We start from the raw sequence: 13,313 nt of genomic DNA on the forward strand, positions 1-13,313 counted from the left end.
GATGGCCTCATTTGATGATCCTACTAACATATTGAGGCCGGAATTCAGTCTCCCGATAAAGCCTGTTATCGCCGGAGAATGGCGGCCATGCGGTAGTGTTGAATAGCCGCCGCTCGCGCAATTCACCTCGGTGGTTTTTCCAGCGGTCCTCACTTCTGCCCCACCGCGGCCGAACCTTCCTAAGTGCGCATCTAGGCGCACACAGCCCATCTCCCGCACCGAATTTACCTCACAAAATCTTGCGGCCACAGTTTTTCCTGCTGGTGCACCGTGTTTGCAGTTTGTGCAAAATGGCGGTGCAGCTGCCATTAAAGGGACTGGCGCACTGCCGTGGCCGCCATCTTATTTTTTTTTGTTAGCTGACTGCCAGGTCGGCCTGACAATTATGGCCCCCGGGTTCGGCCGGACCACCAACAGGCAGCCTGGCATACCCTCTTGGGTGCCAGGCCGCTGGCCCGGCAGAAACCCTCCCTGGTGGCCCAGTGGACTGAACTAAAAGAATTTTTTTTTTCCAAAAATATACTTTATTCATATAACATTTTCACAATACATTGGAAAATAGCTCAGTACCTTGCGGTCAGCAATTCCATACAATTCGTTTGGATGCTGACAGCAGTTCCATACAATACACTAGGTTGCATTTAATTTCAAGGTACAGTTTAGTACAATCCGTAAATCACATTACATGTAGTACTGTGCAAATGAGGGTATTACATGGAGCAGATGAGAACAGGTTTACATTAGATTCCAGGATACATTTCAATACCGATCACAAATCACGTTACATGTAGCACTATGCAGATGAAAGCAGTACACGGAATCGATGGGGATACATTTACATTTCTTTACAGGTTACTAAACAGTGCAGAGACTTTCATTACATGGCACAACATAGGTGTTTTTCAGTACATGGCGCTCTTTGTATACATGCAGATTAACAAGTACAGCTTATCAGTTTAATATCCCCTATCTGGGGACCAAATATTAAATTGATTTTTGGAACAGGGAGATGGAACAGGGGCTTGCTCCGTCCACTCCACGCACCGACCTGGTATTGCAGTGTTTCCAGGAACGGTGCAGCTTCCCCTCTCGGCCTTTTGGCTAAGATCAAATATAGTAGCGCAAAGTGATCTTTGGCGTTGGAGTTGATCTGACAAGAATGAAAAAAAAAAAGTACAACCCGAGGGGGGTCTGATTCAATCTCCTGGGTTTACTGTGGCGGAAGGGCCTTAAACTCTGGCTCTTCCCCATTGTGCCTTTGAGGCGACTGCACCAATCTTTAGTGCGTCACTCAGCACGTACTCCTGGACCTTGGATTGCGCCAGTCTGCGACACTCAGTCATGGATATCTCCTTGCTCTGGAAGACCGGCAAGTTTCTGGAAGACCAAAGTGCGTCTTTCAGCGAGTTGATGGCTCTCCAGCAGTAGATGATGTCTGTCTCGGTGTGTGTCCCGAGTAATTGGCCGGATTGGATTTGTCCTGCTTTTTGTGGACAGGACATACCTGGGCACTTTTCCAAATTGTCGGATAGATGCCAGTGTCGTAGCTGTTTCTTGATATCACGTGGAGTGTGTAGTGTCTCTGCACCTTGTTACAAACTCACACGAGGCATGTATATATCAGACACGGTCACTCTGTGACCTTCACTTTATTCCCAGGACCAAGGAGTGCTGACCCTGGGTGGGACCTCCCCTTTTATACCTTGAAACCCAGGTGAGGAGTGTCTCCCACAAGCTCACCCCCCTGTGGTCAAGGTGCGAATTTCAAGGGTACAGGTATAGTGTGCATGAGTTACAGTTACATAACTATTGTCATTGTAAGATGGTGAAATACATGACATCACCTCCCCCCTTGAGTCTTTTAGTTTCAGAGGTTAAGTCTATTGGGTGGTCGACGCTCTCTTGTGGAGCGCCGCAGTTGTGGCTCTGGTGGCTGAGCCTCAGCACGCGTCTTTGTCACTTGAGGTGATTCCAGCCTGTCCGGGCTAGCCGCAGGGATTGTGCATGCTGAGGGCTGTCTTTGTTGCTCATACGCTGGCAGAGGTGTGGGTGCTATCTCATCATGCTCTTCTTCCGGTTCCTCCGTGTCTATGCTGAACCTTGTCTTTACTTGGTCCAAGTGTTTGTGGCATATCTGCCCATTGTTTAGTCTGACCACCATGATCCTGTTTCCTTCTTTACCAATTACGGTGCCCTCAAGCCTTTTGGGTCCCAAAGCATGGTTAAGAACAAATACCGGGTCATCTATTTCTATATACCTCCCCTTTTGAGCCTCGATCATGGAGCTGGGTTTGGGACTGGCGCTTGCCTTCAACAATGTCTGCCAGGTCTGGGTGAATGAGGGCCAGCCGCATCTTGAGCGTGCATTTCATGAGGAGTTCCGCTGGTGGGACTCCCGTGAGCGAGTGCAGCCGGGACCTATAGGCCAGCAGGAGGCGCAATAGGCGGTACTGAAGGGAGGGTCCTTGGATGCGTAGCATGCCCTGTTTTATGACTTGGACCGCCCGTTCCGCCTAGCCATTGGAAGCCGGCTTGAACGGCGCTGTCCAGACGTGCTTGATCCCATTGCCCGACATAAACTCCTGAAATTCATGGCTGGTAAAACACGGGCCATTGTCGCTGACCAGGATGTCCAGCAAGCCATGGGTCGCGAAAACCATACGCAGACTCTCCACTGTGATGGATGCCGTGCACGAGTTCAATATGATGCACTCGATCCACTTTGAGTATGCATCGACTACGATCAGGAACATTTTCCCCATGAAGGGCCAGCCTAGTCTATGTGAATATGTGACCATGGCCTGGTGGGCCACGGGCTGAGTGGAGTCTCCCTGGGGGCATTGCCCAGCTGGGCACACGTCGTGCACCTGCGAATCCAGTGTTCCAGGTCTGAGTCAATCCCCTGCCACCATACATGTGACCGGGCAATGGCCTTCATTAACGCGATGCCAGGGTGCTCGCTGTGGAGTTCCCTGATGAACGCTTCCCTTCCTTTCTGGGGCATGACTACCCGGCTGCCCCATAACAGGCAGTCGGCTTGGATGGAGAGTTCATCCACCCGTCTCTGAAACGGCCTGACTTCCTCGGGGCACGCCCTGTGTGCAGGCGCCCAATTCCCAGTCAGGACACATTTCTTTATCATGGATAGAAGGGGGTCGCTGTTGGTCCAGAGTTTGATCTGGCGGGCTGTGATGGGGGAGCCCGCAGTGTCAAAAGTCTCAGTGGCCATGACCATCTCGGCGCTCTGCTCCAACGCCCCCTCGGTGGTGGCCAGTGGGAGCCTGCTGAGTGCGTCAGCGCAATTTTCGGTGCCTGGCCGGTGCCGTATGGTGTAGTCATATGCAGCCAGCGTGAGGGCCCATCGCTGTATGCGAGCTGACGCATTAGTGTTGACAGCCTTGCTGTCGGACAACAGGGATGTTAACGGCTTGTGGTCCGTCTCTAGCTTGAACTGTCTACCAAAAAGGTACTGGTGCATCTTTTTCACACCATACACACACGCGAGTGCCTCCTTCTTGACCATGTCGTATCCACGCTCCGCCTGGGAGAGCGACCTGGAGGCGTAAGCCACCGGTGGGAGTCGGCCATCATCATTACCCTGCTGCAATACCCACCCAACCCCGTAGGGTGACGCATCGCATGTTAAAACCAGTTTTTTACAGGGGTCATACAAAGTCAACAGTTTGTTGGAACACAGCAGGTTCCTTGCCTTATTGAAAGCCCGTTCTAGACAATCCCCCCAAAATCATTCACAACATTTATGGAGGAGCATGTGTAACGGATTCATCAATGTGCTTAAGTTCGGCAGAAAGTTCTCAAAATAGTTCAAAAGTCCCAGGAATGATCGCAACTCCGACGTGTTGCCAGGCCTGGGCGCCCGGCGAATTGCCTCAGTTTTTGATTCAGTGGGCCGGATCCCGACTGCGGCAACCCACCTGCCCAGGAACTCGACCTCTGGGGCTAAAAACACGTACTTGGCCTTTTTCAGCCGCAAGCCTACCCGATCCAATCGGCGTAGCACCTCCTCCAGGTTGCGGAGGTGTTCCTCGGTGTCTCGACCCGTTATAAGGATGTCGTCTTGGAATACGACCATTCCAGGGATGGACTTGAGCAAGCTTTCCATGTTTCGCTGAAAGATAGCCGCTGCCGAATGAATGCCAAACGGGCACCTGTTGTAGATAAATAATCCTTTGTGCGTCGTGATGGTGGTCAGAAGCTTGGAATGTTCCGCCAGTTCCTGAGTTATGTAGGCCGAAGTGAGGTCCAGCTTCGTGAACAGCTTTCCACCTCCCAGCGTGGCAAAGAGGTCCTCCGCTCTCGGAAGCGGATATTGGTTTTGCAGCAACACTCGGTTGATGGTGGCTTTGTGGTCCTAACCAAGCCATCTGCTTTGACTGATGAGACTTGCACAGTCGCTGAATTCAACGGCCGAAATTATGCCCTCTCTGAGCAGCCTGTCCAGTTCACTTTCAATTTTCTCATGCATCACGTACGGCACCACTCTGGCTTTGTGGTGCACTGGTCTGGCGTCCGGAGTGATGCGTATCATTACTTTGGTGCCCTTGAACGTTCCGACACCAGGTTGAAAGAGTGACTCGAATTTTTGCGATACCTGCGAGCATGAACTTCGCTCCACGGATGAAATGGCGTGCACATCCCCCCATTTCCAATTTATCTCAGCTAGCCAACTCCTCCCCAAAAGCGCGGGGCCATTTCCCGGAATAATCCAGAGTGGCAGCCGGTTCTGTAATCCATTATGCGTTACGACCAAGTTTGCACTGCCCAGCACTGGGATGATCTCTTTGGTGTACGTACATAGCTACATCTCAATGCGTTCCAGTTTGGGCCTGCTAGCTCTGTGTGGCCATAGTCTCTCAAATTGTTGGGCGCTCATGAGTGACTGGCTAGCTCCCGTGTCCAGCTCCATGTGCCATTCAGTAAGACTTTCATCAGCATGAGTGGCGTTTTAGTGTATGAGCTGTGGACGTCAGCCACATGAACTCTCTGAACTTCAGCATCCTTGGTTGTTCCCCAGGCCTCATCCTGCATTTCAGACCCCTCGTCTGGTTCCTCTGTCTCGCAAACTAGCCTCGCTACTGCCTTTTTGCACATCCTGGCCAAGTGTCCACTGACATTACAAATCCTACAGGTATAAAGCTGGAATCTGCAGCTTTTGGCAGAGTGTCTACTCCCACACCTCCTGCATGAGCTGAGAGTGCTGTTAACAAAAGGACTATTCCTAGGCATTCTTCTCTGATGGCCCATTTGGCTGTTTCTAAGCACTCTGATGGAGGGTGTTAATGGTCCCATCACGGGATGCATTGTTCCTCATGATGGCATGAATTGCCGATCCCCTTTCCATTGTCCCTGTTGCGGGCCCACCCTGGAGCTTGTTGCTGCCTGGGCGGTGTCGAATTGCCCTTGCCTGCCTGTCTGGGCGGTGTCGAATTGCCCTTGCCTGCCTGCGGGGTTCTGTATCACTTTTACAACATTAACTCCTTGGTTCATCGCAATGTTAAAACCAGGGCTGCATGCGTAAATTAGCTTGGTCTTCTCTTCCCCTGCCATAAAGGTCTGAGCTATCAACGCCGCCCCTTCTAAAGTCAAGTCCTTAGTCTTTATGAGCTTCCTGAAAATTCCGGCATGATTAATGCCCTCGATGAAAAAGTCCTTTAACATCTCCCTCCTGCAGGCATCGGAGAACTTACAGAGACTGGCCAAACGCCGCAGTTCCGCCACGAAGTCCGAGACGTTTTGACCCTCCTGACGCCGGTGAGAGTAGAACCGGTGCCGGGCCATGTGTACGCTACTTGCCTGCTTGAGATGCTCACTGATCAGCTGGCTGAGCTCTTCGAAGGACTTGACCGCTGGCTTTTGGGGTGCAAGCAGGTCTTTCATCAGCGCATACGTCTGTGGACCACAGCTGGTCAGTAGATGCGCCCTCCGCTTGTCAGCCGCTGCCTCTTCCAGCCAGTCCTTTGTGACAAAGCTCTGCTGGAGTCTTTCCACAAAGTCGTCCCAGTCCTCACCCACACAGTAGCGTTCCTCTGTGCCATCGGTGGCCATCCTCGTGGTTCGGTGATTCTCGTTTCTCGTCGCCAAATGTAGTGTCTCTGCATCTTGTTACAAACTCACACGAGGCATGTATATATCAGACTCTGTGACCTTCACTTTATTCCTAGGACCAAGGAGTGCTGACCCTGGGTGGGATCTCCCCTTTTATACCTGGAAACCCAGGTGAGGAGTGTCTCCCGCAAGCTCAACCCCTGTGGTCAGGGTGTGCATTTCAAGGGTACAGTTACAGTGTGCATGAGTTACAGTTACATAACTATTGTCATTGCAAGATGGTGAAATATATGACAGAGTGAATCAAATTAGCTGAAGACGGGCTTCTGTGATGGTGGGGACCTCAGGAGGAGACCGAGATGGATCATCCACTTAACGCTTCTGGCTGAAGATGGTTGTAAATGCTTCAGCCTTGTCTTTTACACCCATGTTTCTACACCCATGTGCTGGGCTCTGCCATTATTGAGGATGGGGATATTCATGGATCCTCCTCCTCTCGTTAGTTGTTTAATGGTTCACCACCATTCACGACTGGATGTGGTAGGACTACAGATCTTGTTCCGATCCATTTATTGTGTGATCGCTTATCCATGTCTATAGCATGCTGCTTCCGCTGTTTAGCATGCATATAGTCCTGTGTTGCAGCTTCCCCAGGTTGGCACCTCATTTTTAGGTACACTTGGTGCTGCTCCTGGCAGCTCTTCTACACTCCTCATTGACCCAGGGTTGGTCCCCTGGTTGGTAATGGTAGGGTGAGGGATATGCCAGGCCATGAGGTTACAGATTGTGGTGGAATACAATTCTGCTGCTGCTGATGGCCCACAGCACCTCACGGATGCCCAGTTTTGAGTTGCTACATCTGTTCTGAATCTATCCCATTTAGCACGGTGGTAGTGCCACACAACACGATGAACAGTGTCCTCAGTGTGAAGATGAGACTTCGTCTCCACAATGACTGTGCAGTGGTCACTGCTACCAATGTTGTCATGGACAGATGCATCTGCGACAAGTAGATTGGGGAGGACGAGGTCAAGTAGATTTTTCCCTTATGTTGGTTCTCTCATCACCTGCTGCAGGCCCATGCTGGCAGCTATGTCCTTCAGGACTCGGCCAACTCGGACAGTACTGGTGCTAATGAGCCACTTTTGATGATGGATATTGAGTACATTCTGTGCCCTTGCTACTCTCAGTGCTTCTGCCAAGTGGTGTTTAAGATGCGTGCTATCCACGCAATTCTCAGCCTCGCGGATGCACCGCAGTGACTCCAGCCACCGCTCAAACTCTGAAACTCGGTGCTCGAGTTGCTGTAGCTGGTGACTCTTCCCGCACACGTGGTCGTCCAGGCCACGAGAGGCGATAACTGGAGATGCTAAGGAGGCGAATTTCTAGGCCATTGTTTTTGTGATATTGAGTTCTTCTGGTTTTGGGTTTAAAAACTGAAATTTACAGACCGAGTTTCTGACCAAATGATCAAGTTATGAATATTACTTTTCTATTTGTGAGCACATTAGAAAACTGGTTGTGTAAATTGTGTGAACAATCTCTAGCTCACGACTTGGGATTGTTACATAAAACTTGGCACTTTTGAGTTAATCAACCCATGACAAGGAATCAATATTTTAAGGTGGATGTGAGCAAGACTTGACTTATTGGGCCCAAGAAATCGGCCGCGCCTAGAACGGCGCAGCCCCGACCTGGACGCCCGTTTTTCGCGCCCGAAAGTGCGCCTAAAAAATACCTGCAGATTTTCCGGCTCCCTGCAGGTCGTTTGGAGCTTGGCGCAGCGCAGGATGAGCTGTGGGGGGCGGAGCCCGGTCCCTGCACTGAAATCAGTGCCGGGACCTCTGCACAGGCACGCTACAGTGGGCGCACATGTGCAGTAGCTCCGGGCACCGAAACTGATTGGGAGGGGCCCGAAGCACGCAGCCCCTAGCCCTGGCCGAATGACCTCACTGGGGCTGCGAGGATCAGGCTGCACCTCCCTCGTCCAGCTCCTGCTCTGGCTCCAACTGGTTTTCTCAACACCCCCACCGCCCCCCCCCCCCAGCTCCTGATCCGACGACCGCCCCCCCCCCCCCCAGCTCCCGCTCCGATGCCCCCCCCGCCAGTTCCCGCTCCGACGACCCACCCCGCCCAGCTGCTGCTGCCGCTCCGACGACCTCCCCCATTCCCGCTCCGACAACCCACCCCGCTCCCGCTCTGACGACCTCCCCCGCTCCCGCTCCGATGATCCCCCCCCCCCGCTCCCGCTCCCGCTCCGACGACCCCCCCCAACTGCCGCTCCGACGACCCCCCACCCCAGCTTCGGCTCCCACTCCGCCGACCCCCGCCCACTGCTGCTCTGACGACCGACCCCGCTCCCGCTCCGACGACCCCCCCCCAGCTCCCGCTCCGACAATCCCCCCGACCAGCTCCCGCTCCAACGGCCCCCCCCTGCCCGCTCCTGCTCCGACGGCCCCCCCCAGCCCGCTCCCGCTCCGACGGCCCCCACCTGCCCGCTCCCGCTCCGACGGCCCCCCCCTGCCCGCTCCCGCTCCGACGACCGCCCCCCCAGCTCCCGCTCCCCCTGGCCACCTACCTTTACCGCCCGCCCGACATCTTGCTGGAGGCGGGCCCCGCCCAGATTCTTGGGCCCGGCTTCTTCACGTCAGCCGGGCCCGCTCAGCTCCCTCTCCCCTCCCTCTCCTCTCCCCCTCCCTCCCTCTTCTCTCACCCTCCCTCCCTCCCTCTTCTCTCCCCCTGCTCCCTCCCTCCCCTCTCCCCTTCTCTCCGTCCCTCCCTCCCTCTCCTCTCCTCCCTCCCCCCCTCTCCTCCTCCCTACCCCTCCCTCTCCTCCTCCCTCCCCCTCCCTCTCCTCCTCTCCCTCTCCTCTTCCCCTCCTTCCCTCCCTCTCCTCTCCCCCTCCTCTCCCCACCCCTCCCTCGCTGTCAAAAACACAGGCACTGACAGACAGACAGAGAGACACTGACACTGACAGACAGAGAGAGAGAGAGACACACTGAGGGGGGGGGCGTCCCAGCACGCTGTTGGAGGGCTCCCTGTGCTGCAGTTGGGAAGTAGAAAATGTTTTATTTATTGATTTTTTTATTTTTTTTATTTTTTATTAATTTTTTGGGGATTGATTTATTGGTTGATTTATTGATGTACTTATCATTTATTATTGATGATGGCTCTTTATTTGTAAAACTGAAGTGTTTAATGTTTGTAAACTTCCCTTTAAACCCCCCCGCCCCCCATTCCCTACGCCTGATTTGTAACCTACGCCTGATTTTCTAAGTGTAGGCAAGGTTTTCTGAGCGTACAAAAATCTACATTTACTCCATTCTAAGTTAGTTTGGAGTAAGTTTTCACTGCCTAAACTTTCAAAATGGGCGTAAGTGGCTGGATACGCTCACTTTTGAAAAGAAAAATCTGTTCCAAACTGAAACTGTTCTCACTGACTAGAACTGGAGCAAACTAAATGCTGAGAATTGCAATTTCTAAGATACTCCATTTTAAACCAGTTGGTCAAAAAAACAGGAGCAACTCAGGCCAAAACTTGGATCCTTTGAGTGTGATTAACATACCTGAAGTTGTGATGTCAGCGTGAATGTGGTTGTTAAAAGTATATTCATTCCAATTTAAGATTGTGCCCTCAGACTGTGAGCGATTTAAGGACAATCTTTGTGCTTTCATAAAAGTGTTCAGTTTATACTTATTCATTTAAAGATGTGTGGTATGACTTTATTTTGACTGTAATTTAAATTATACTACTGTTAAAATGCTCAGTTCTTTCTTCAAAGCACAACTTTTTAATGATATAGCAGCACTTCTGAAACTGCGACTGTGCTGCCTGACTCCGCCCCAACCCCAAGGGATTTGTTCCACAGTGAACAAGTAATTAATCCCATACTTCTATTTGCCACATTGAATAAAGACATGCTATATTAGTCTTTTTATCAGCATACAGCGACACCAGCATGCTCACTACTGCCGAAAGTACTTTTAGAACAAATTCTTTCAAAGGGGGGAGATCAAGGTGATCGACAGTGATAATGGAGCTTGTGGGCCAAGTGTTGAAAGAAATGTGCACAATGTCAGGGATAGAAATAAAATTCCACATCCCATATCTCCTGCAATTAGAGGAAGGGTGTCGAAAGTAGTGAACTAACGACCCCGGACTTAGTTGAAGCTAAGTTCCACCCAAGTGCTGCCCAAAGGACCACTGAGATCCTGACGGTACTTTGGGAGGAACTTTCATGAAAAAGTCCTGGAAATACCGCCCGGCGACAAAAAAAGGACTTACGCCCTGAATCTGGGCAGCAGCGGTCGGGAGATACCAATCTTGACGGAAAATGCGATCCTCGGCAAAGTGACGCCGAGGATTGAGTCGGGCCAAGGGAGGGGGGTACAGATAAAAATTAAAATTTCCAAAATAAAACACTGAAAAACCTTCAGGGGACCCCATCCATCTGAATCGCTGGGAAAAAAAATAAAGAGAAGTTTACTGACCTTTTGTTGCCGATTTTCATACTTATCGTTGGGGTTAGACCTGCCTCCATGCGGCATTCCTTCCCCCTGCTGCAGCGGACTCCCGCCTGGACCCAACTGGCAGCTCGGCGGGCGGGAGGACACTTACGCGCGTTGCACGCCAGCGGATGTCAGCGGGCGGTCTTCCCTCCTCTGCCAGCGAGAGGCCTCCACCAAACTCGCTCGGAGGGGAGACCGCCCAGAAAACTCGGCAGCAGCGGGCGGTGAGTGCACCAAGTTCGGCCCCAACGTCTTTTGGCTTTTGAAGCCTTGACAGAGCGTCTCCAAAAGACCTCTATGCTTCCCTGTTAATGCAACCATTGCCTCTGATCAGGGATCTTCATAGCCAGAAGCAGAGACAAGTGTGCCACTGATATGCTCCTCTGCAGTGGGAATCATGGAGTTGCAGCCAACTTAAGTCCAAGGTCAGTTCCTTCAAGGTGTGTCAGAGGCTTGAGATCTGATGTGTCCCAAACCAGTTTTCAACCACTGGTGAATCAGCCATTTGGGCTTTTCAGACTGGAAAGGAGACATCTGAAGAGTTGATCTTATAAAAGTTTATAAGATTGATTTTAAAAAGTCTACCCGGATTATTACTATAAATTAAACTGTGGATGTAGGACAAAGAGACACAAAGTTGAAACTAGAGAAGGGTCATTTTGGGAATGACGTCAGGAAATTCTTCCTCACGCAAAAGGGGTGAATGGTGCCGACAAACGGGCGATTGTAAAACGACCATCAGTTTTACATTCCCCTGATTTTTTATTCACTAAGTCAATGGCATAGTGGCGAATCAGAAGCGGCGTGGCCAATGGTCAATGTATTGATCCCGCCACCAAAGTGACTCGGAACCAGAGGATGAAGGGGCAGAAGAAAGATTACGTTTAGTGGTTGATGCTTCAATCCCCTTTACTGGTTTATAGACCAATCCCCTTTACTGGTTTATAGACCAATCCCCTTTACTGGTTTATAGACCAATCCCCTTTACCGGTTTATAGACCAATCCTCTTTACTGGTTTATAAACCAATCCCCTTTACTGGTTTATAAACCATCCTCTTTACTGGTTGATGCACCAATCCCATGTGCAGGTACAGCAAGTGATCAGGAAGGCCAATGGAATCTTGGCCTTTATTGCAAAGGGGATGGAGTATAAAAGCAGGAAAGTCTTGCTACAGTTATATAGGGGATTGGTGAGGCCACACCTGGAATACTGTGTGCAGTTTTGGTGTTCATACTTACGAAAGGATATACTTGCTTTGGAAGAAGTTCAGAGAAGGTTCACTAGGTTGATTCTGGAGATGAGGGGGTTGACTTATGAGGAAAGGTTGAGTAGGTTGGGCCTCTACTCATTGGAATTCAAAAGAATGAGAGGTGATCTTATCGAAATGTATAAGATTATGAGGGGGCTTGACAAGGTGGATGCAGAGAGGATGTTTCCACTGATAGGGGAGAGTAGAACTAGAGGGTACGATCTTAGAATAAGGAGGCGCCCATTTAAAACTGAGATGAGGAGGATTTTCTTCTGTCAGAGGGTTGTAAATCTGTGGGATTCGCTGCCTCAGAGAGCTGTGGAAGCTGGAACATTGAATAAATTTAAGGCGGAGCTAGACAGTTTCTTAACCAATAAGGGATTAAAGGGTTATGGGGAGCGGGCAGGGAAGTGGACCCGATTCCATGATCGGATCAGCCACAATCGTATTCAATGGCGGAGCAGGTTCTAGGGGCCGTATGGCCGACTCCTGCTCCTATTTCTTATGTTTTTATGTTATGTTCTTGTAGACCAATCCCATTTACTGGTTTATAGACCAATCCCATTTATTGGTTTATGCACCAATCCCATTTACTGGTTTATGCACCAATCCCCTTTATTGGTTTATAGACCAATCCCATTTACTGGTTTATAGACCAATCCCCTTTTTGTTTTATTTAACAATGATCAGCAGAATGATACAAAATGATTAAAAGTCTAATTATGCTGTCATGCGGGACTACAAAGATCTTACTTACTGACTGATTGCTTTTAATTGCAAAGTGCCCGACATTTTAATGCCAACTCATGTCACCTGAGATGGTCACTGACTAGCGGAATATGTGAAGCACAGAGCGATTGTGATTTTCTACAGACGCAGATGCCAGATATTGCGAATTTCAGCTGACAGCTCACATCACGTCTAAACAGAAACCGCCATCCTGATATGGTGCGGGTATTTGCAGTAACAAATTAAGTTACAATCGAGATTAGTAAAGCCTCCGTGCATCGCCTTGGGGCTCACCCTTGTACATGACAGCAGCCTTGTCCCATTAGAATTCCCCTCCTCTTGTATTAATTGCCATTAATTCACACAGTCGCCATTTTCACATTGTTAATATTGGAACCGTTTTGTTACTGGTACATCAATTTACTTATTTTGTTTTCTCTTTTGATACGACCCTAAAACATCCTGTTTCCTCAGATACAGGTCCATACATCAGGCCACTGCCAGGTCTCCAATGCCATTAGCTTTCAGTCAAAGTGGCCATGGACTGAAATGCAGCAATTTGGCGATCGCCATTGAGCTTAATGGGGGCGGAGCTATTATAATGTCCTTCTAGCTGTGTGGTGATAGTGGAGCGGAGCAAAAGTCCCAACAAAAAATGGCATGTAAGTCACTCACGCCACAATTGGCTGCGATTTCTGCGCCGTAACAGTGACACACGCCGTAGACACGCCATTACTTTGCCACATGTTTTCAGCAAA

The 13,313-nt window shown here is 50.4% G+C and overlaps 1 pseudogene; it reads left to right on the forward strand.

The window, feature by feature from the left end:
* Positions 1-909: 909 nt before the first annotated feature.
* Positions 910-1,085, forward strand: LOC139266344 (U2 spliceosomal RNA; annotated as a pseudogene).
* The last annotated feature ends 12,228 nt before the right edge of the window (positions 1,086-13,313 follow it).

The sequence above is a fragment of the Pristiophorus japonicus genome, chromosome 6 (assembly GCF_044704955.1).
Source record: "Pristiophorus japonicus isolate sPriJap1 chromosome 6, sPriJap1.hap1, whole genome shotgun sequence".
Classification (NCBI taxonomy): domain Eukaryota; kingdom Metazoa; phylum Chordata; class Chondrichthyes; family Pristiophoridae; genus Pristiophorus; species Pristiophorus japonicus.